Source organism: Chelonia mydas, chromosome 3, assembly GCF_015237465.2.
Source record: "Chelonia mydas isolate rCheMyd1 chromosome 3, rCheMyd1.pri.v2, whole genome shotgun sequence".
Lineage (NCBI taxonomy): Eukaryota > Metazoa > Chordata > Testudines > Cheloniidae > Chelonia > Chelonia mydas.
The window spans coordinates 88,621,800-88,646,914 of NC_057851.1; the positions used below are offsets into that span (position 1 = coordinate 88,621,800).

General features: G+C 43.3%; 1 long non-coding RNA gene across 1 annotated transcript in view; it reads right to left on the bottom strand.

Annotated features, from left to right (window-relative positions):
• The window catches only part of LOC119565692, a 52,653-nt gene extending 27,797 nt beyond the window's left edge, over nucleotides 1-24,856 (bottom strand). The window contains exons 1-2 of the long non-coding RNA XR_005224502.2: nucleotides 24,747-24,856; nucleotides 12,058-12,169 (exon numbers count right to left, since the gene is read on the bottom strand). This is a non-coding gene — a long non-coding RNA (uncharacterized LOC119565692). The remainder of the gene's footprint in view (nucleotides 1-12,057; nucleotides 12,170-24,746) is intronic.
• Nucleotides 24,857-25,115: the final 259 nt, after the last annotated feature.

Below are 25,115 nucleotides of genomic sequence, written 5' to 3' on the forward strand. Positions count from 1 at the left end.
GTATTTTATATCTACTGTCAAGACAGATCTCGTAGACCAATGAAAATACAATAGGTGGCCAACTTTGGCTGTGGTCTCAGATCCACTGTGTTAATCCAGTTGCCAGGATCCAAAATGGTCAATTTGTAGAGCAACATTTTAGACATCATAAATCCAGAATAAAATTTCTCTACACGAATCATTTCCTGCTGGTGATGTCATCTTTTCATGTACTGTGCATTGTAATGCAGTGCACAGTTTCCTCTCCTGTAGTGTAGAGGAAACTAGATTTCACATACGTTTGGACAGGTGTACCATTTTTTAGCAGCAATAATCTAAATTCCCTGTCAGAATAAGCATACTTGCACCTGTAATGTATCTGCCTGGGAAGAAAGTTGTCTGTCGCATATAAGATCATTACCTACGCTGTCATCAACAGCTTGCAGTGTCAATTTTATTAATTGCCTGTACGTGTGAATTGCCTCTAAAAAATGGTACACCTGTCCAAAAGGTGTGTGAAATCTAGTTTCCTTTTGCAAAATGTTCACTGGGACCATAAGCCATGAATAGCTGCAGTATTTCACAAATCTGTTGATGTTCATTGATTGTGAAATTACACAATAATATATAGATTTTTTTTTGCCCCCTTTCCCACTTAGTCTCCTGAAACATTCGCTATTTCACTAGCTTAAGGAGATCAGAGGAAGGAAGGATCATCTTGTGGTTAAGGCACAAGCCTAGGACTCAGGAATTTTGGGTTCAGTTCCAAACTCTGCCATAGCTTTCGTATGTGACCTTAGAACAGGGGTTCTCAAACTTCATTCTACCGTAGCCCACTACTGACAACAAAATTACACAACCCCAGGAGGGGGGACCGAGGCCTGAGCCTTGCTGCCTTAGATGGGGCAGGGGCAAAGCCTGAGCCCAAACATCCTGGACAGGGGGCCAAAGCCAAAGCCCAAGGGCTTCAGCCCCAGGTAGAGGGCCTGTAACCTGAGCCCTGCTGCCAGGGCTGAAGCCCTCGGGCTTTGGCTTCAGCCTTGGTGACCCCATTAAATGGGGTCCCTGACCCACAGTTTGAGAACCGCTGCCTTAGACCAGGTTAGGTACCTAATTTCTGTTGATTTCAAGGAAGTGCAAGGATTTCAGTAGAAGTTAGGCACCTAAGTACTTTGAGGATCTGGGTCATAGCCCATAATTCAGCAAGGTGCTTAAAAAGGTGTGTAGCTTGCTGAACTTGGACCTTTATCCCTCAGTTCCCAGGCTACTAATATTTCCTGTCTGTCTTGATTATTTAGATTATAAATTCCTTGGGACAGGGACTGGCCCTTCCAATATTTATACAAAGCACAACAGGGCATTGAGACACTACTATGAACCAGCCAGTGACTGTTGCTTCTCTTTCTTCTGCGTATTTGCAACCTGCCAGGGAGCTGAGACTCCATTAAACTTTGTTGGGAGTATACGGCCAAGGCACAGCCTCTTGAATTTTATTTTTTGCTATGTCATTTCCACTTCAGTGGAAAGTTGGTTTGGTTGAGTCCTGAGTAAAAATGATTCAGCAAAAGAGGAAAAGCTATTTCCTTAACAGGTCTGGGCTTCCTCTGGAAGAGTTTGAATTCTTCTCTCTAAGGAGACCATCGTTAGAGAAATGCACGTTTTAGGAATAATGGGGTAATCAATATTAAGTTCAAAAGAGCAGTTCTTACCCAGTTTGTCCCTTTCATGCCTCTATCACGTTTTCCCATTTAAATGTATGTGTGTTTCTCCATCTAGAGGATATAATTAAGAGTAAGGTAAACAAAAAGACCAAACGTGCAGCCTCCATTACAAAGAGGACGCAGACTTGTTGTGTAACATTCTTCATCTGAATGCAAACTTAAAATGGAAGTTGCCTCAACAGCCTCTGTAGCCGGAGCTTCTCTTATCTCATCTCTGAAGTCCAGTAACAAGAACTCAGTACGACTTCTCCTTTCAGTTCCATAGCTACAGACCCCAGAGTTCTATATTGACTTTCAGTGCTTATATAAGTGCATAATCTCAGTCATGCCTTTCAATGTCACAATAGTATTCCTGCAACCTTGCCCCACGCTAGTTCCCTGCCAGTTTCATCAGAGGCTAAGCATTTCAAGAGCATCAGCGGGTGTAAATTAAACTTAAACTGGCTTCCACCTCTTCTGTGTTTCCATAGCTTTAAGGAAAAAAAATTATTACTTTTCTCGGATTCAGATTCACAGCACAAAACCACCACCCCATTTATGCACTCTGCACTGCATTCTACTGCTGTTGTCTGATTACTAAGTTGCAATTGATTCAGTAGACAGCAAATTGAAAATTATGTCAGGCTTCTCCATAAAATTGCCTCCAATATTGGGTGCATTAGGCAATGCTTAGTATTGACAGAGAGCTGTCAGGCTGCTGCCTCCTTTGCCAGGCTGTCAGGTACTAATGACTGCTAGGAGAAATTAAAGTGTACCTAGAATAACTATAGGTGCTAGCAGATCCCACTAAACAATGGCAAAAGAAATGAGAGTGGCTTTGAGACATAGGGAGATTTCTAGCCTAACAGCAATGTCACTTCATGTTAAATAAGCCTGGATGCTTAATTGGCATTATTGCTAAATAGTGATTGCAGGATTTACTGTCCATAAACTTGTCATGGCAATCAGCCGGCTTGTACTTAAGGGGATTCTATTATATAATAGGATTGCTGGAAACAATGTAAAAAGAAAAGGAGTACTTGTGGCACCTTAGACTGACAAATTTATTAGAGCATAAGCTTTCGTGAGATACAGCTCATAAATATAAAGGGAAGGGTAAACCCCTTTAAAATCCCTCCTGGCCAGAGGAAAAATCCTCTCACCTGTAAAGGGTTAAGAAGCTAAAGGTAACCTCGCTGGCACCTGACCAAAATGACCAATGAGGAAACAAGATACTTTCAAAAGCTGGGAGGAGGGAGAAAAACAAAGGGTCTGTGTCTGTCTGTGTGATGCTTTTGCCAGGGACAGAACAGGAATGGAGTCTTAGAACTTAGTAAGTAATTTAGCTAGGTATGTGTTAGATTACGATTTCTTTAAATGGCTGAGAAAATAGCTGTGCTGAATAGAATGACTATTCCTGTCTGTGTGTCTTTTTTGTAACTTAAGGTTTTGCCTAGAGGGATTCTCTGTGTTTGAATCCAATTACCCTGTAAGGTATCTACCATCCTGATTTTACAGAGATGATTCCTTTACTTCTATTAAAAAAGTCTTCTTGTAAGGAAACTGAATGCCTTTTCATTGTTCTAAGATCCAAGGGTTTGGGTCTGTGGTCACCTATGCAAATTGGTGAGGATTTTTACCAAACCTTCCCCAGGAAGTGGGGTGCAAGGGTTGGGAGGATTTTGGGGGGAAAGATGTGTCCAAACTCTGTTTTTTCAGGAACCCAGATAAAGTTTGGTGGTGGCAGTGGAAATCCAAGGGCAAAGGGTAAAATAATTTGTACCTTGGGGAAGTTTTAACCTAAGCTGGTAAAAGTAAGCTTAGGAGGTTTTCATGCACGTGCCCACATCTGTACCCTAGAGTTCAGAGTGGGGAAGGACCCTTGACAGATGCATACAGTGGAAAATATAGTGGGGAGATTTATATACACAGAGAACATGAAACAATGGGTGTTACCATGGAGAGTGATCAGGAAAGGTGAGCTATTACCATCAGGAGAGCAGGGGGGGAGGAGAGGGGCACCATTTGTAGTGATAATCAAAGTGGGCCATTTCCAGCAGTTTACAAGGACAGTAGGAGGGAAAATAAACAAGGCGAAATAGTTTTACTTTGTGTAATGACCCATCTACTCCCAGTCTTTATTCAAGCCTAAGTTAATTGTATCCAGTTTGCAAATTAATTCCAATTCAGCAGTCTCTCATTGGAGTCTGTTTTTGAAGTTTTTTTGTTGAAGAATTGCCACTTTTAGGTCTGTAATCGAGTGACCAAAGAGATTGACGTGTTCTCCGACTTGTTTTTGAATGTTATAATTCTTGACATCTGATTTGTGTCCATTTATTCTTTTACATAGATACTGTCCAGTTTGGCCAATGTACATGGCAGAGGGGCATTGCTGGCACATATCACATTGGTAGATACGCAGGTGAACGAGCCTCTGATAGTGTGGCTGATGTGATTAGGCCCTAAGATGGTGTCTCCCGAATAGATATGTGGGCACAGTTGGCAACGGGCTTTGTTGCAAGGGTAGGTTCCTGGGTTAGTATTTTTGTTGTGTGGTTGCTGGTGAGTATTTGCTTCAGGTTGGGGGGCTGTCTGTATGCAAGGATTGGCCTGTCTCCCAAGATCTGTGAGAGTGATGGGTTGTCCTTCAGGATAGGTTGTAGATCCTTGATGATGCGTTGGAGAGGTTTTAGTTGGGGGCTGAAGGTGATGGCTAGTGGCGTTCTGTTATTTTCTTTGTTGGGCCTGTCCTGTAGTAGGTAACTTCTGGGTACTCTTCTGGCTCTGTCAACCTGTTTTTTCACTTCAGCAGGTGGGTGCTGTAGTTGTAAGAATGCTTGCGCTACATTGGATGACACCATCATCATCTGGACCCATGGAAAAGAAGCCCTTGAGGAATTCCACCATGATTTCAACAATTTCCATCCCACCATCAACCTCAGCCTGGACCAGTCCACACAAGAGATCCACTTCCTGGACACTACGGTGCTAATAAGCGATGGTCACATAAACACCACCCTATACCGGAAACCTACTGACCACTATACTTACCTACATGCCTCCAGCTTTCATCCAGACCACACCACACGATCCATTTTCTACAGCCAAGCTCTACGATACAACCACATTTGCTCCAACCCCTCAGACAGAGACAAACACCTACAAGATCTCTATCAAGCATTCTTACAACTTCTATGATAACTGGCTCTGTGGATATGGGGAAAGTGGTGGACATGCTATATCTTGACTTTAGCAAAGCTTTTGATACCGTCTCCCACAGTATTCTTGCCAGCAAGTTAAACCAGTCTGGATTGGATGAATGGACTAAAGGTGGATAGAACACTGGCTAGATCGTCGGGCTCAACGGGTAGTGATCAACAGATCGATGTCTAATTGGCAGCCAATATCAAGCGGAGTGCACCAAGGGTCGGCCCTGGGGCTGGTTTTGTTCAACATCTTCAGTAATGGTCTGGATGATGGGATGGATTGCACCCTCAGCAAATTCACGGATGACACTAAACTGGGAGGAGAGGTAGATACGCTGCAGGGTAGGGATAGGGTCCTGAGAGACCTAGATAAATTGGAGGATTGGGCCAAAAGAAATCTGACAAGGTTCAAGAAGGACAAGTCCTGCACTTAGGATGGAAGAATTCCATGCACTGCTACAGGCTGGGGACCAACTGGCTAATCAGCAGTTCTGCAGAAAAGGACCTGGGGATTACGGTGGACAAGAAGCTGGATGAGTCAACAGTGTGCCCTTGTTGCAAGAAGGCTAATGGCATATTGGGCTGCATTAGTAGGAGCATTGCCAGCAGATCAAGGGAAGTGATTATTCCCCTCCATTAGGCACTGGTGAGGCCACATCTAGAGTATTGTGTCCAGTTTTGGGCCCCCCACTACAGAAAGGATGGAACAAATTGGAGAGCGTCCAGCAGAGGGCAATGAAAATGATTAGGGGGCTGGGGCACATGATTTATGAGGAGATGCTTATTGAGGGAACTGGGGTTATTTAGTCTGCAGAAGAGAAGAGTGAGGGGGGATTTGATAGCAGCTTTCAACTACCTGAATGGGGGGTTCCAAAAAGGATGGAGCTAGGCTGTTCTCATTGGTGGCAGATGAGATAACAAGGAGAAATGGTCTCAAGTTGCAGCGGGGGAGGTCTAGGTTGGATGTTAGGAAAAACTATTTCACTAGGAGGGTGGTGAAGCACTGGAATAGGTTACCTAGGGAGGTGGTGGAATCGCCATCCTTAGAGGTTTTTAAGGCCTGGCTTGACAAAGCCCAGGCTGGGATGATTTGGTTGGGGATTGGTCCTGCTTTGAGCAGGGGGTTGGACTAGATGATTTCCTGAGGTCTCTTCCAACCCTAATCTTCTATGATTCTTTGAACTCTGTACATCTAACATTGGTTGTATATACAACTTTAAATGTAATATTAACCATGGCGGAGAGGGTGAAGAAAAGAAGAGAATCCAATGGATAATTCTGCCTTCCACATTGAGGAAAGTGATCCATAATCTAGACTGAGCCCTTAAGAATCTGGGGAACAGTCCTGTATTGTTACAGGGGCATGGAGAAGACAACCCAATAGAGGTCTTTTCAGTCTCTAATGCCCACAATCCTGCATTTATATACACCAGGATCCTAACAAGGGCAGTCAGGACCAAGGATCAGAGCAGGGTCAAACCGGAGACTGGGAGTTGTAGAGGAGCTCATAGTTAGGTTACTAGCTAGGTTAACACCAAAGGTGAGACTCCAGGTCAGGTTTCAGGCTCCAGATCAGGAGGCAAAATCCAAATCAAGAGCAGGAGTGGTCATAGCAGCTATAGGAAATCCACACTATTGCTTCGACACTTCCTGGAATGCCCCTTTGACTCCTCACTCTATATAAATCTAGCAGGAGCCATGAGGCTGCTGCCTATCAGACCCCTTGAGGCAGGACTTCTCATGGTCTGTGCCTAAAGAAGGTTGTGGGTGGTGGAACAGAAGGTAATGACAGCTGCTGCTACCTACCACAGTGCTGCAAGCGTGCATTTAAATTGTTCATAATTACTGTATCCTTCAGGAAAGACTTATCCCCTACAAGAAAACTTTTTGGAAATCAGAGGCACTTTCCTCCTTTCCAGTCATTCAAAACTGAAATTTGTGGTGTAGCGAGAACATTAATCTAATTGGCATCTAGGGCCTGAGTCCATGAATAATGAGTGCAGTACTACTTGTGCACTGGCATGTGAAATGAGAGAGCAGTTTATGCACCTGAGTAGGAAAAATAAATTCACTTAACAGCAAAAAGTCATTTATATCATGTATGAGAAGTTGATAATCTATAATAAGCTTGATAAGCAATGAATCTGAAAGGCATTCTTTATTATTCTTATTAGTATTGCAGTAATGCCATAGGTGGCCCATGAGGCTCACATGCGAGTGCTGGAAGCTCCCTAGGGGTGTGGAGGGGGGCCACTGGCCCCTCCTGCCCACTCCCCTCGTGGGCCCCTTTCCCAGAAGGCCCTCCCACCCACTTCCCTCTGCCCCCTGCTGAGGTCCCGCCCTCCCACCTCATGCTCCTCTCTGCCTCTTCTGAGGACCCCCTGCCACTCACTCTGCTCCACCCCCTCCCCTGAAGGCCCCCCCGCCTGCTGCTTGCTCCTCTCCACCCTCTTCCTGGAACAGGGGTTGCCATCACAGTGCCATGGCCTCATCGCTTTTTCCTGCCCCAGGCAAGCGGTGGGGTCTCGGGGGGAAGAGGCGGAATGAGGGCGGGGCCTCAGGGGAAAAGGTTGAGTAGGGCAGGCTGGAGCACAGGCAGGTGTGGGGAGGCCTCATGGGAAGAGGGGGAGTGAGGGCAAGGCCTCAAGGGCCAGGCCTAAAGGGAAGAGGCAGAGGCTGGGCATGGCACAGCATGGAAGGGGCCACAGTCAGGGTGCTGGTGGCCTCCCCCACTTCTATGGAGCTTCCTTTGCAGCACTCCAACAGCAGTGGCAGGGCAGCACACTTCTGGAGGGGTGACCCACACTACATCTGCAGCATTTCCCCTCTGCTTGGATGACCTTTTGCGGGAGCTGGGGGAGCTTAGTCTCCCCATTCTCTTATACGCACCTCTCATAAGTAACACCAAAGGATTGCAACCAGGATCAGAGGCTCGGTTCATAGATTTGATTCCTAGATTATTGTACTAGGAGGGACCACTGTGATCATCTAGTCTGACCTCCTGTAGAACACTGGGCATCGGATTTACCTGAATTAATTCCAGTCTGAACTGAGCAGATCTTTTAGAAAAACATCCATTCTTGATTTTAAAATTGCCAGTGATGGAGAATACATCATAACCTTTGATAAATTGTTCAAATTACCCTCACAGTTAAAAATTTGCACATTATTTCCAGTCTGAATTTGTCTAGCCATTCCAGCCATTGGATCTTGTTACACCTTTCTCTGATGGCCAGAAGAGCCCATTATCAAATATTTGATCCCCATGTTCGTACTTAAGCTATGATGGAGTCACCCCTTAACCTTTTCTTTGTTAAGCTAAATAGACTGAGCTCCTTTAACACTATAATAATAACAAAAATAATAATACCCTGTGACTGGGTGTGACTCACCACTGCAGCACCTCCTGCTGGCTGTCCTGGGGATTAGGTCTGCTCACCAGTGCACCTACTTCTGGTGATGTCTCGACACTGTCACTTCTGCTCTAGGACCCATGTCACTCCAAGGACTGCGGCAGACACAGCCCTCTGGCTGTGCTGCATTCTGTACTCCCCCTTTTCAGGGGACAATATTACAGTCCCTCGATCCACCCACTTCCTCAGTGGTGCGTGGGGATGGAGGGAACCCAGACTTGCCCACTACTCTGGGTCCCAGACCAGGGACCCTGTAGAAGACTGCTGCTTGCGGTGCCCCCTCCAACTCCTTAGTAGATTTCCCTGTGCCGCTTCCCCACAGACCCACTACCCTCTTTGACCTTGCCTCAGCCTGCAAATCTCCACAGCCCACCAGGAGCTTCCTTTAGCTCCCTGGGTTACTGCCTGCAGCACTGCTCTGGCCAGGGTGCTTGCTGCCTTCAGCCTGCAAGGCAACCAGTCCTCCTCCCTCCTTGAGCTCCAGGGAGTGACAGAGGCTGCTCTGCAACTCTTCTTATATGGGCCAGCCCAGCCCTGATTGTTTGCTCCTTGCAGCCTCTCTCTAATTGGCTGCCTCCTGTACAGCCTCCCTAGGGCTCTATTAACCCCTCATTGGCCACTGTTGGGCAGATGCCCCATCAAATACCCCCTAGCTTTTATCTAGTTTTTCTCATCAGATGATCTTAAAGCATGTTTTTTTAATCCTTTTATTATCCTTGTGGCTCTTCTCTGAACCCCCTCCAATTTACAAACATCTTTCATGAATTGTAGATAATAGGATTCCAATAATGATTGGACCAGTACCAAATACAGATATAAAATAACCTCCCTACTCATACTGGAGAGTCCCCTGTTTATACATCCAAATCTTAGATTAGCCCTTTTGGCCACAGTCTTGCACTGAGAGCTCATATTCAGCTTATTATTCACCATAATCTCTGTCTTCTTCAGTGTCACTGCTTCCCAGAGTAGTCCCCTATCCTATAAGTGTGGACTGCAGTCTTTGTTCCTAGATGTATCACTTTACCTTTGGCTGTATTTAAACACATACTGTTTGCTTGTGCTCAGTTTACCAATCAATTCAGGTTGCTCTGTATCAGTGTCTTGTCCTCTTCATTATTTGTCACTCCTCCAATTTTAATGTCATCTGCAAGCATTATTAATGATGATTTTATGTTTTCTTCAAAGTCCTTAATAAAAATGTTAAATAGCGTGGGACCAAGAACTGCAGGGACCACACTACAAACACACCTGCTCAATTATGGTTTTACAATTACATTTTGAGACCTATCAAGTAGCTGGTTTTTAATCCATGTAATGTGTGCCAAGTTCGTTTTGTATCATTCTATTTTTTTTAAATCAAAATGTCATGCAGTACCAAGTCAAATATTTTACAGAAGTCCAAATATATTAAGTCAACACTATTAGCTTTATCAACCAAACTTATAAACTTATCCAAAAAAGATATCAACTTAATTTGACAGGATCCAGTTTTATAAACCCATGTTTATTGGCATTAATTAGATTACCCTTCTTTAAGCCAGGTTGTTTTTTTAGCTGATGCAATCTTCTTTCTCAAGGCTGTGGCTTTTTGGTCAAAAATAGGATGTTCTTAAACAATTTCCAATTATCATTTAAATTTTTCTGATTAATTGCTTTCTTTTAACAGATTTGGCTCATAATTGTTTTCAGCTTTATCAAATTGGCCCTTTTAAAACATCAAGTATATACACTATTGGTTTGGACTTTATTCTGTGCCCATAACAAATGTGATCAAGTCAACATGATCACTTGTGTGACACTGTTTGGAATATGTTGGACACTTTATGTTATCATTGATACCATTATTGTAAAATTGCAAGGAATCTGACCAGATGCACCTTGTAAGGTGTCAGTGAAAATGTTATGATTTGCAAAGTATCATAATCTTGTTTTTATGTTTGTATCACCTTTGTATTATGAGTTATGGATATAATAGGGTATATCTGTATTTCCAAACCTGTGCTGTGTCTCTGGGTGACACCCCCAGAGAGAATGGCATCAGCACTAGGCCTGCTTGATGGCCCATCAAGGGACATCAGCTGCACAGTGAACCCATTGGAAGGAGCCAAGGACTCTGAGTCAGCATGCCTATGGAGAGAACTCTAAGGCCTGTCAGTGTCATGTGCTGGGAAGTTTATGTTTAAAACAAAGGAAGTACCAGACACATGGCAAAGGGGCTATAAAGGGCAGCTGCATCATCTCCAGCTTGTCTTCCATCCTGCTTCTTACCTCTGGAGGAACTTTGCTACAAACTGAAGCTCTGAACAAAGGATTGAATGACCCATCCAAACTGTGGATGTATTTCAGAGGGACTTTCAAGCCAGCAAACTCACCAATACTGTTAAGAACCTGGGATATGGACTTCGAAGTCTTTGTATGTATATGACTGCTTTACCATTTAACAATTCTCTTCTTGTTCTTTCTTTTTTCCTTATAATAAACCTTTAGTTTTAGATACTAAAGGATTGGCTGGCAGCTTGGTATTTTGCGTAAGATCCAAACTCATATTGACCTGGTAAGGTGGCAGACCTTTTGGGGTCAGAAGAACATTTTGTATATGTGAGCAGAGTTTTAAAATAACTTCTCTCTGTACTGGACTTAGGTGCTGAGTGGGAGCCAGAGAACTGGAATACAATAAGGGGGCTGTGTGATTTTCTGTTTTTGCTTCTTGATAAGCAGTGTAGGGATTAGAAGCACAGTTTGTGACTGGTTGGGGAGTTTAACTTCAGTGTTACTCCTAAGACTGGTGGGTGTCTGCTCTCCCTTTTGCAGCCTGCCCTGACCTTTGCATTTCCAGTGAGGGCTACCCTAGGCACCCTGGGTCACAACTTGTACCTAAGCTACCACTTATTTTTAGTTCTGTAATGAATTTCTCTCTTTCTGACAAGGTGTGGTCTAAATAGAGTTTCCTCATGTTGGGTGCAACACTTTTTGAGTTAGGAAATTTTCATCTGTTATGGTTAGAAATTCCAAAGGTGTTTTAGTACTGGCAGCATGAGATCTCCAGCATACATCACTCAGACTAAAGTGCCCTATGATCATGCTGTTTTTTCCCTACACATTACAGATAGGTGCTTAAGGAGCCAGTCATCCTGTTCCCTAATGTGATTTGGTGGTGTGCAGCAGACACCAAATAATATCCCATCTTGTGCTTTCTCTATTAAGACATTGATCCATGAGCATTCAAGATCATTTGCTTCCAAATTGTCAGTGAGTCAGAAACAGATAATGTCATTTTTTACATAAAATGCCACTCTCCCATGCCTTTTGCCCACTCAATCCTTCCTAAAGAAGTTATAATAATTGATTTTAACATTCAAGTCAGATGATTCATGCCACCTGGTTTCAGTAATACCAACCAGATTGAATTTATGGTCATAAGTGAGGAATTTAATTTCCTTTTGTTTGTTACTCCGACTCCTAACACTCGTGTATAGGCAATTAATTAATTACTTCTCTTGCCATCTCTTAGTTTCTTGATTAATTTTGTTCTCAAAATCATGATTTTGTGCTAAAGGAGTGATCATTTGTTCCCTCTTTTTACATTTCACGTTATTTGTTTAATACCCTCATGAGTAGTCCAGCCTGCCTGCCCCTGAAAAGATTAGTTCTCCTCCCCCTGAGGTGGAAGCCATTCAAACTATGCAGCCCCCTCTCCCCACAGAAGGTGGAGCAATGTGCCACGAAACCAAAATCCATCTACCTTACATCACTTACCTAGCCAGCAGTTCACTTCCAGAATCTTCCATCTTCCTTCACTTGTGGGACAGGAAAGATCTCTGAGAAGCTCACTTAGACATTCTTTTCCTTCTGCACCTTTGCAAACTCCCTGAAATAATTAATAATCTATGAGTAAGGCCCTACTTAATTTGTGATATTGTGGAAATTGCAGAGCTCGCAATATTAGGCTTCCACCGCAATTTTGTGAACCACTTAGGGCTGATAGTGAGAGCCCTGGCTACCATCTGCCTGGGGTTGAAACAGGAGCCCTAGCTGTCAGCTGGGGCTCCTGCTGTCAGCTCCCGGCAGCTGGTGGCCGGGGCTCCCACTGTCAGCCCCACGCATTAATGATTGTAATATAGTTGCAAAAAATGTCTGGTTATCAAAAAAGTTAGCAGGCATAACATATGTTGTATTGTTCCAGCAAATTTTTCTTAATCAAATAGGTCTTCTCTGCCTTTTCCAAATTACCTCAATTAATAAAAGCTCATTATTACTTTTCCATGATTTTCCATGTCTTGTCTGCAACTCAGCCACAATTATTTGACAGTCATCCAGCGATTCAAGTAGGGCCTTATCTATGAGATATCTTATGATGCAGTATCATTAGTGCCGATATGCATCATCACCAGTGGATCCTTATCCGCCAACTTCAGAAATGTATCCAGTCTTTAACCATCCCGGTGTCCACGTGTCCCTTGCAAAACATTCTTTCCATTCTTCTTGGTATAGAATCACCCAGAAGGATCATCTGTCTTACTTGGTTTTCCTGTCATGTGAGGCACTACACAAACACAAAGAAAGACACTACACCTGCCCTGAAGTGCATGTAATTTAATTTCAACAAGACACAGAAAGTGGCTGCAACAAGAAATAGATGGGGAAGGAGGACAAGGCTAACAGCAATAAAATGAAATGGATTAGAAATAGTACAACTTGATTATACCGAATTGTGAGCGGTTTTTTAATTTGTAACTGAGTATCAGCTATCGCTGACTTTCAGCAACCTAGACAACATTAGTTGGCAGGAGAAATGGACAAATTGGCATTCAGGGGTGTTGTCACTGGAGTAAAGGAGGGAATGATGCAATCAGAGACAAGAACAGATAAGTAGTGAAGGGTGAAGTTTGATGGGTCTTGAAGTTGAGTTTAATGTGGTAGAAAAGAAGGAGCCAGTGAAGAACTTCAAAGGGGTGAGACAGGGTCTCAATCTTAGGCCGGGAAAATGGTCTTCACAACTGCATTGTGTATGGCTGAAAAGAGGTTGGCTGATGGTATGTGGATCTCTTGGAGGCTAGAGATGGAAGTAGGGAAAGAAAAAATGATGAGATATTAGCAGCATTATGGAGGAAGAAGCAACTGAATTTGGACACAGTCTAGATTTGTAGGAGAGGGCGGAGTCAAAGATGATATTTGGGCTTAAGTGTCAGGGAGAACAGTGGTGGGGTCAATAGCCAAATAGAAGGGAGGATGTGGACAAGGCCTCGGAGATAAATTCAGGAGCTCAGTTTTATCCATGCTGAGTTGAAACTGTTGGTGGGACATCCAAGAGGAAGTGTGAGTTGTAGGACTGGATGGATGATTACATGTCAGGAATGGATAAACAGATTTACTAGTCAGGTGGTAGCGGAGTTTGGTGAACAGATAAGATCACCGAAGGAAAGGGTATAGTGAGAGAGGAAAAAAGAAGGGGGCCAAGGATGGAGCTTTGCGGGAACCCCAAGGAAAGTGGGCGGGGTAAAGAAGCCACTGAAAGATACACTGAAAGAACAACCAGACATGTCAAAGGGCTAAAAGAGGATAGGAGTCATGAAAGCCAAAGGAGGACCGGATTTGGAGGACAAAGATGTGATAACTGTCAAAAGCTAAAGCACAAGATAAAAGAAAATGAGGCTAGAGCAGAGTCTCAGAGTCAAGCAGGAAGATGCCATTCAAGACTTTAGCAAGAGGAGTTTCAGTAAAGTGGAGAGGCTGAAAGCTGGCCTGGAGGGGACTGAATGTTGAGTTGGAGAGAAAGCTGAGGCAGTGATTGTACACAACACATTCACTGAGTTCAGAGGCGAAGGGCAGAAGAGACATGAGGTTGTACTGGAGGACTTAGTGGGCTACAGGGAGAGCTTTTAGAGGACAGTGAAGAGCAGAATATGCTTGTATTGTAAGAGAAAGCAACCAGGGAAGAAACTGAGGTTAAGGCAGAGGGAGAGGCGTTACTAACCTATTCAATATTACTGGTCTATTTTCCATTTTCATTTATAAAATGAACACATTTGTAAAGAGGAAAACAAAGGAGGGGGAGAGTTTGGAGGGCCAAAAGGGAGCTTGGATGTGTCTGCTGGGGCAGTTGCATTGTGTAGAATTATTGTGAAGCTGCTGGTGAGTAGTAGCAGGAGAAAAGCAACGTTAATGTTCCTAATTGAGGGTCAGTGTGTGCAGCCCATCCGTCAGCATTTCCAGCCTTTCATGAGGGCAGAAGGGGGTTATGCCGATAGAGAAAAAATCTGACTTTGGGGCATGAGAAACTGAAGATATTTATCCTCAGGAGATCCTCCAGGCCAAAAGGAGTCCATGCTAATGCTAACTTTATGCAGAGCCTGTCTTCTGTGCAAAGCTTCTCGGAGGGCCATAGCATCAAGTTTTCCAAATGGTGTCCTTTTCCTTGTTATATTCTGTGCTGTTTTTCCCCTGCCTTTCAAAAATGTCTGCATAGCTGTGGTGCCTTTCCCCTTCTTCACCCTTCCCTGTTTTGTGCATGTGTGTGCAGCAGTCCATTGCTCCACTGTGGCCCTGGCTTGTGAAAAATAAAGGCACGAGCACCAGTGTAAGTGACCCTTATAAATTAAGACAACAGCGTTTCACCCCCCACAAACAGTGTTTCTCCCCCTCGTACCCCCCCACAAGAGCCTACCAGTTGGCAAGGCCATTTTGCATTAGCATTGTGTAGTGACCCCTGGCCCATTTATTAATACTCCCTCTGCCCTCTGAAGAAAGGGCTGACACGTGTCCTCCTGTTTTCCTTGCACTCACACTATACTTTCTTTCCTTGCCAAACCCTTTGGCACTCTAACTCATTTTATACTTACAGTGATTTTCTGCTGAGAGCTTAATGAGTGCAAAAGGGCACTTAAGACTTACAAACATCATAAGGCAAAATAAGTGCTGTGTGGGAGCCAAGCTAAAAATGAACAGAAATAGCAGCACCCAAAGGGAGGGGCAGATGGTGCAAGGCTAGCTTCCAAAAGCATCCAAATGCCTTAAAATAGATTATCTTGCCCTAAACATTTAATTTTTCTTTGTAGTTTATAGATTTCGACCTAGGTATTTCCAGTGTTCCCAGCACTAGGTTTAACAAGACACTCTGTTACATTGGCTAGCCCAGTGTAAAATCCTTTCAAAATAAGTTCACTGCTATACAGAGGAATATTTTTAATGCTTGGAAATCTCTTGAGAAATACTCAGCTCTTATTCTGGACTCTAACTCATTTTAGCAGATTAAAGTCCAGATTATCCCTTTCCCATGGAAAATCACATGGAAGGGAAGATGTTACTGACAAAGATTGATTCTCATTTCCAACTCAGCATTCTGCCTTATGCTCTCCTGCCAGAGAAAAAGCCAGAGCAGAGGAAGCAGTCAAAGGCCAATGCAGGCAGTTCTCGTGGAGGTCTGAGATTAGGAGACCCAAGAACATTTTCCTACAAATCTCAGGCTGTTTGTGCTCCATCCAGGTCCCCTATCCCACCAGCAGCATGGCTGTTATCTCTGCCACTCTATGGCCTAACCAGGGTGTATATAAGATACCATGCTTGGAGCAGTAATAATTTATGCTGCCTATTGTGTCCTAACTTTTGCTTTCTTGAGAGGGGAACATGCTGAACAAAGTGACTGTTCAACTCCCTGGCCTTTGGCTGAAGGGATGAGAGCCACATGCAGAATGGGTGAAGGGGCTCAAGATACCAGGTAACTGCCTTTTCCCCAAGACACACTTTCCACTGGATTTTTGAAAACCTATGATTTCAAAGCAATGGCCAATGCTAAAATTGTCCAGATCTGTGTAAGTTTCTTTAGTGTATGTAAACAGGGGCTAAATGAGCTCTCCCCCTGACATCTAGTGAGGAGCTGGAGGAAAAGACTTCAGGACAGACCATGTTTGTAGATACACTCCCACAGCGCCTAGGTGCACAGCCTGATGGAGCTGCTTTGCCAAAATGATCACTTTGGGCTGATGTTGGGTTACAAACCACTTTAGTACTGAGTACAGGGGTAATGAAATGCTATCCTTATTGTATAAGTAAAGGGCAGCAGAACTGTAATTAGCCTGTCATGATTGAGGGTGTCACCCTAAAGATTAAGATTAAACTCGATAAGTTTATGGAGGAGATGGTAGGATGGGATAACATGATTTTGGTAATTAATTGATCTTTAAATATTCATAGTAAATAGGCCTAATGGCCTGTGATGGGATGGGATCTGAGTTACCCAGGAAAGAATTTTCTGTAGTATCTAGCTGGTGAATCTTGCCCATATGCTCAGGGTTTAGCTGATCGCCATATTTGGGGTCGGGAAGGAATATTCCTCCAGGGCAAATTGGAAAAGGCCCTGGAGGTTTTTCGCCTTCCTCTGTAGCATGGGGCACGGGTCACTTGCTGGAGGATTCTGTGCTCCTTGAAGTCTTTAAGCCATGATTTGAGGACTTCAATAGCTCAGACATAGGTGAGAGGTTTTTCGCAGGAGTGGGTGGGTGAGATTCTGTGGCCTGCATTGTGCAGGAGGTCGGACTAGATGGTCATAATCGTCCCTTCTGACCTTAGTATCTATGAATCTACAGGGGTAATGAAATGCTATCCTTATTGTATACGTAAAGGGCAGCAGAACTGTAATTAGCCTGTCATAATTGAGGGTGTCACCCTAAACTTAACCTCACTCGCTAAGCAGGGTGTAGAGATGCCAAATCCCAGTGGAGATGAAGGTGGGGACAGGTGTTCCTACTTAGGGGTTGGAACTCCACCTGAAGAGTCCTGGACACCATTTAACCTTCCCCTCTACAGGGTTTAAAGACAGAGCTGCTTAGACTCAAGTGAGAGTCATTGTTTCTGTTCAATGATTACTAGAGCTCAGTCGCTGTTAAGCAGGTCTAGAGGCTATCCATTAGACCTGGTGTAGGGACAGCAGTGAAATGAAAGACAATGCATAGACTGTACCGGCAGTGAGGTTTCCTGCTACTTGGTGAAGTCCTAAGATCTGAAATCACTAAAGACCTGCGTTAAGTGGTGGAACCTTAGAACGGGGGACTACAGAAGTGACAGTGAGCATCCAATAATGGCATCATAGTGACCAGTGGCAGCAGAGAAAATCAGTCACAGCAAATGACCAGTGGCAGGAGAGAAAAGCACCAGAGGCAGCAGCAAACCCACCAGTTGCAGAGGTGCCCAGTGACCACAGAGACATTGCTGGACACCTCCTCTCCCTTTCAGGGGTGGGGGCAAACCCCTGTGAACAGACATCTGAACTCTGGGTCCTCGCTAATGAAGGACAGCCAACAGTGAATGGGGTGCAGTGGAGGGAGAGGGGAGTGATGTGTTAAAGGGACATTCATTCATCGGACTTTCTACCTGAAAGGTGGGAAACTGAGGTAAAGGACACTGCCCAGTGCACTGTGGTGTCAGGTTTGTTTATGGTGGCAAGCTTTTGAATGTGGTTGTGGTGTTTTCCCAGACTAATGCTTGGTTCTTTTTCCCTTTTAATAAAAGTTCTCTTTTGTTATACCGACTCAATTCTTGAGAGTGGGGAAGTATTGCCTCTTAGAGGCACCCAAGGGTGGTGGTTAATTTTTTTTAGATTACTGGGTAAGGGCTCGAGCTGGTTATGTTTTGTATTATTAAAAGGAACCCCTAGATATTGAGCATGGCCTTGTTGCTGCCGATTCCACCTGACAGAAGGGTTATATTTAAAAACTGAAATCTGGCTATTTTTGTTGAGACAGCTTGAAGTTTTCTTGTGCAGAAGCTTGCTGGACTTTATATGCACCAAGAATTACACAAGCTTATTTCAGTGGGAATGGTTCCCTGGATGAGCGTTGCCTCTTACATAACAGCTGCCCAAATATCCATGTTAAAAGTAACAAAGTAACTTCTACACAGGAAGACTCAGCAAGGGTGAGTGAACTCTTGAAGAGAAGAAGCCACTTGCTATTAAGTATGAAAACATGGATCTCATTAGTTGTTTGTATCGCACAGATTTCAATCCTAAAAGACATTCAAGAGCGAGGAAAAGGCAAATGTCACTCTTCAGAAATATTAATTGCTGAGGCTTTGCAGACCTTAGAGTGACCAGAGGGTGGAAGTATAGAGTTATTAGTCTTTTCACTAGCTTAGCAAACACTACAGACTTCAGTAACGTTGTGTTGGTGTACATTTTACATACAACTGATTCTAGTTAAATGTACATATTTTTGGTTCTGTTTCACAAAAGGGTGAAAAATAACTACCCTTTGCTAGTATAATTTTGGTGATCCTCCCCCACCCCGTAATTGCTTTTTAATCTCTTTACTTTGTGACATATTTAGTGACACCAAAACCATATTAACCAATTAGCTGCATAGGTACTCCACTTATACACAGGTGAATGTTGTATCCTAGAAGACAGTCCTGGGTCTTTAATACATTACATCTTATGTAATTATTACATATTTTTATAATAATGATGAGCATGTATGTAGCTACCATAAGTGATATATGAGATACCAAAGCTATCACCTGTTTTAAGTATAGGAAAAAAATCTCTGGTATTTCAGGTCTCACTGTGTGGAAAAAGTGTGGCAGAGGTCTTACTCTATGACCTTAGCCAAGTGCCTTACAGAAAATTCCAAAATAAAACGTTCCACCTTATGCATTTCTCCCCATGGGAAAAGGATGAGAAAACAAACATGTAACAGATGCTTAATGTACTGGCAGGTGCTCAAATAGTATGTTGATAAACACAGAATGAGAACCTACAGAGAATAGAATTTCTGTGCCTTCAGTTTCCCTCCCTGTACAACTGGCATAATCTTTGTAATGTGCAGGTCCAATGAGATAGAGACATAGAACTGGATGTTATCTGCAAGGTAACACAGCGCACACCACTTTTTATAGCCGCTGACATACTCACATACAGCACCTATCATGAAACAGAACTCTGTATTGCCTTGCAGGAAAAACCCACTAAGGGCAGAAAAGCAATCTCCCAGTACTACCTTCTGGATCTTTTATGAGACAAAGGAGCTCTATCTATGCTAGGACCTTCAGGCATGTCAACAAAACCTTGTGGTCAGCGGATTCAAAGGCAGCTGATGGTCTATACTAATTCTTTAAACAACAGGAGAGGCGTTGCATTCTCTCTGCCATAAAGAGTGTTATTAGTATTGTCCACTTTTGGTTGACAGCTTTGACAGCTTTCTGGGCCTAGTCTAACTGGTAAAAAAAGCCCTTTGAGGGGCAGTGGATCAGTCTTAAACAGATGGATTTAAACTTTTCCTAGTTGTAAAAATGTAATGGACAAATCAAAACCTGACCCATGAAAATTACAGCACACTTTTTCAGGAGGGTTACACTCTATACTTGGGACAAGATCCTGAAATATCACAAGAGAAGTCTGCCTGCATCCCCACTGACAGCAATGCTATAAACTCAAACAGTTGTGCTCACTGCCTTTTCAGAATTTTACATAGCAGTGGCCATCTATCTTATCACAACTCTTTATTAACAGCATATTCAGAGCTCCACAAAAAAAAAATGCATCAAGGAGAAATATGTCCAGTTTTCCAATATCTGCAGATGGAATATTATGCCACATATAAATCAAGCTCTGAATAAATTTGCAGGTCACCAAAGGAGATTGGAAATACTGTTTTTGGTGAAAAGTCCTGTGAAAGGGTTTATATCAAGAATATACAAAGCTCTGAAAAACTTCCTATGAATCGAAGGAACACTGGGCAAGACGGGCTTCTGACACAGCCCCTTTCACCAACCTGGTGGCTTAAAGGGGCAATAATGCTATCCTAACTTGAAAGCTGAGATTTCTCCACAGGTGGAAATCACTAGGTGATATAGAAGAATGGCAGAGGTTTGGTCAGATTGGTGCTGTGCTCTGGCAATCCTTAGGAGGCATACTGCCCTGTTGGGGACCATTACCATCTCATGAAAGTCACAGCAGTCCTGAGGTGGCTCTAATTTGTTCCAGGGGCCAACACAGCATCTATTGCAGAAGTGGGATCTGCACCGAACACTGCTCAGCCAGATATAAGGATTCTCAGAAAGGTAGAGAAGAGACCTGCAAATAATTTTTTCCTAATAAAGACTGTAACAAGGTTAGGTTATACATGCTGAATTGTTCTAATTCCTTTTTGTGTCTAGTGACACAACTTAAAATAGCATTTCAGATTTACCCCTCCCAGGTAATTAGAATAATATTTCCTCCAACTGCTGCAAAAACTGCTTTGACAGAGGTTCTTCATCCCTGGAATATCATGCTCTTTTATAACCAATTACATTCAGATTTCCTGTGTTCCAATCCAGTGCCTTAGCCACAAGACCAGTCTTCCTCTGTAATTATACTGCTGTCTGTACGGCATCATTCTGTTTATACTTGTGCAGCTTTTAAATCAGGTTTCAATAAAAAATGATTTAAAAAGAAGGAAGGAAAACAGAATACTTGTGAGGATGAGTCAAGGGAAGCAGGCTTTTAGGAACCATTGTATCAAAGACAAAATAATAGCAGTGTCCTACCATATCATCAGTAATGGTCTGTTGGATGAACAGCATTTTTCCTAGCAACTCTCTGAAATCTTATTGGTTCTATTAGTCTTTGGGACAGACCAATAAAATAGTTCTCTCCCACAAGAGAAAAAATGGAGACAGTAATTGCTCTTTATATTAATTATGTTGCAAAAGCTTTTACAAGCCTTGGCCATGTTTGGGGCTAGGTACACTATATGCACACAATAAAAGTTAGTCCCTGACCTAAAAAGCTTACACTCTAAATAGATAAGACAGGCAAGGGGAGATAGAAATATTACACCACCTCCAGTCCCAACTGAAAGGCAAGTTTTATTAGAACAATGAATACCGCAAATGGGGCAAAGTATTTAAAATGTGTGACTGAGTTTATAAATGCAGATTTTTCTCTTTAGTACCCCATCTAAAATACATGTAGAATCAGACACTGTCTGTGGAGCTACTGATTAAAATGCAGGCTGATCTGTGTTAAGCAAATAATATTTAGGAAAAGGTTGAGCATCTTGATTTCCTGTCATGTTAACATTTATTAGTGAGTGGAGAGTTCACTTCATGAAAAGCATTACAGTAAGAGCCCAACTTTCCTCTCTGTGCAGTATTCATCATTCCTGTGTGTATTCTTGTAGGGGCAGGGGTTAGGCCAGCATTGTCACCTCTGCTTGACAGGAAATGTCTGGCTGACAGCAGCGTGTAGGCAAAGCTCCAGTGGTAGAAGGGTCTTCCCGTTTGCAGGAAAATGGTTAAGGAATAGGTTTGCCACATTAATAGAGCTGTCTCATTAGTAAATGCACATGGATGATGAAGATGTCCTGACCAACACACCTCTTAGCAATTTTTAAACATTTCTCTTGTGATGAGTGACCTTCCTCAACACTGAAGTCAATTCTAAAGTGAGAGCGGGGGCCACAACAGGCCTTGCCAGAACTTCCGGCTATTGTCCCCCAGCCTAGATGACAACGTATGTACGAGGAGAGCCTGGAGGCAAGGGGATTGTATGAGGAAGGTGGGAGTGACTTGTCCAGCCCAAACACGCAGATAAGCATCCAAATGCTGAACCTTTTTAAAAATTGGTATTATGGTAACACTAGATGTCTCAGGCAAGATTAGCGGCCCATTGTACCAGGCACTGTGCAGCACAAACACCAAGGGCTTGTCTACGCAGCTGTGCTGCTATAGCGCTTCAGTGAAGGCACTACCTAAGCCGATGGGAGAGCTTCTCCTGTTGGTGTAGGTACTCCACCTCCCTGAGAGGTGGTAGCTAGGCTGAGAGGAGAATTCTCCCATGGCTCTAGCACTTTCTACGTTGGGGGACTTAGGCGTCGCTCAGGGGTGTGGATTTTTCACACCTTTGAGCAACATAGTTATACTGACCTAATTTCCTAGTGTAAACCAGGCCATAGTCAGAGAGAGTTCATGCTCCCAAAAGCTTGCAATCTAATTAGACAAGACAGGCAAATATAGTATTTGCCCTTCATTTCACAGATGGGCAAACAGAGACTCTGAGAGTCACTTGCCCAGGCTGTCAGTAGCAAAGCAGGGAATAAAACCCTGAGGCAGATCCTCAGCTGATAGAAGTCAATGGAATTGTGACAATTTATACCACCTGAGGATCTGCCCCCAGATCTCCTGAGTCCCAGCCTAGTGCCTGAGCCACTTGACTATACAACCTCTCCAGGGACAACCTCCTTTTGAGCTTCAACCCGCCTTGCATTCATATTCCACAGCAACAATCATCATCTTGTTGTTAAAGGACAGAACTGGAAGTTAGCAGAGCTCAGTGCTCTTCCTAGCTCTGACATCACTTGCTGCATGACCACGGGCAAGTCACTTGATCTCTCTCTGTTTTTCAGTTTCCCTATCTGCCAGGTGGGGATAAAAACATTTACCTCTCTTCATATTGAAGTTTGCTCATATGGATCCATTTCGTGGTGTTTGGAGCAGTTCTTTGAGATCCTGCAATGGAAAGTGCTATAGAAGTGCACCAGTTACTCAAGATACTATAGAAATCCAAACTGTAGTTTCCTCAGCTTTTAGTCACCTCTTTGGTGATTGAAGTCACAAGTTCCTCCCCTTTCCCCTCCCCCCAATAACACACACGTTATGCAAATAATTGCCAGCAATAAAATGCCTGGAGTATTTTGTTTCTTAATTAGTGTGGTTTTGATAATATGAATAAGTAAGGTGACATTCAAACTGAATGGGAGTACAGGAAAATTTAGGGGATACAATCCAAGGAGGAGCTTCAACTCCCTTCACATCTGTTCTTCTATTTTGTTTAATTTAGAAGTAATTCAATTATTTTTTATGAAACCCCTTCCCTCCACCCCTTTGTCCATTCTAGTCCTTCAGCATCTGTCCTCCCAATGCCTTTGCTGCTCCGTCACACAGGGAAATAAAAGCCACTTCATGGCCCAGCTGGTTGAGTAGGGCTGTACAGTACTTGTCTCATCCCCTGGGGGACCTCTCAGTGATATGCTTTTGAAAAGCATCTGGGCTGCGGCAGGTTCTCTATTAAACCCAGGCTTTCCAGTCAGCAGCTGAAAGGGACAATGTCCTTCATCATTATTTCGGGTCACGGAAGGTTATAAACATGGAGAATCAAAGTCCATTGAGCATTAGTAAATGAATAAATAAAATAAAGCCTGTGATGTTTCTGTTTAGCGCAGGCAAAGTAGTTATTACTGATTCACCTGCTTTATTCACTCCTCAAACAGTGCTTGTTGATTTGGGCTATTACAAGATAATATTATTATGAAAACATGGTCAGTTTCTGAGTGGCCAGGAAAGAGTTGAACTCTGAGAGGGTGCATATGCCAGGGAAACAATCTACTGAACATAAATCAAAGAGTTTTATTTGATTATTTTTAAAATTCCCAGTGTTGTTGTTGTCTTTCTAAACTGTGAGCTCTTCAAGGCAGTACCTGTGTCTTCCTTTGTGTCTGGAATGCACTTAGCACATCTTGGGCACTACTGCAATATAAATGCTAATAAGGCTTTGTGGACACAGATTCAAGAGACTCCCTCCAAGTTTACAGTCAGTCACATTATTGCCATAGTTCCAACTTGTCTTTGGTCAGGGATGACCATCAAACAGAGAAAGCATCAGCAGAGTCCACAAGTTACAGATCTCCAGAAAGCAGCTGTGTCCAAACCAACAGATGTTAGTTTCTCTGACAGACACTGTCCAAACTGCTATGTGATTTGTATGTATGTTCTACAAACATAGTAAAGGATTTAAACAACATATATTTGGGCTATCAACTCAGTTCACCACCTCAATATATCAGTCTGAATCATCCCTTCCCCATCTCCTGGCTGATCCATCTTTACGCACTGGACTAGATTTAAAAAGACTCCATATCTTCCACCGTTTGCAGTGTTTCCATAGCCATGTGGGTCCCAGGACATGAGAGAGACAAGGTAGGTGAGGTAATATCTTATATTGGCCCAATTTCAGGACCTGAAGAAGAGTTCTGTGTAGCTCAAAAGCTTGTACCTTCCACCAACAGAAATTGGTTCAATAAAATATACAACACTGCAAACAACGACGGAAGATATAGAATTTTGTCATTTAAAATGGAAACTTTACAATCTGAAGAAAGAAGCAAGACTAAATGTGACATCTACTTCCTGAATGTATGCAACAAACAAAACATCCTCAGAAGACTTATCTATAACCCTCTGGCCACTACATACAACTCCAAATATGCTGAACAGCTCTGCAGAAAGACCTCAGAAAAACTGAAGAACCATCCCCTGCACCTTACATCCTCCAGAAGGTACCATCTCAAACGAAAAATCATCACATGCCACCACAAAATGGAAGAAAAAAAAAGTAGGAACCCTACCTAGAGGTCATGCAGGAAACCTAAAACAACTATCAAAAGGACCCTTATGATAACCATCCCAGCACTTACCTGAAGAAGAGCTCTGTGTAGCTCAAAAACCTTGTGAGTTTTGGCAGCTCAGGAGCGTGCTGAGTCTCCTAGCAAGTTGCTGTGCATGTAGGAGAAAGGGAACAGAGAGTAGATAGAGCGTGACTCTTGTCCTGCATGTACTGTGCTGGGGGAAGTACCTGTACCCAGGGCTGCCGCTACACCTGAATTCCCCTGAAAAGCTCCCATACAATTGAAAATATCCCAAATTCTACTTATTTAAGAAATATCAGCCCCAGTCCCTACATTTTCATCATTTGCCCCCATCTCGGTAAATGACAGCGTCATCCTCAACACCACTTCCTGGAACTTGAGAGCTTATGTCACAGCTTCAAGTTTTATGTATTTTCA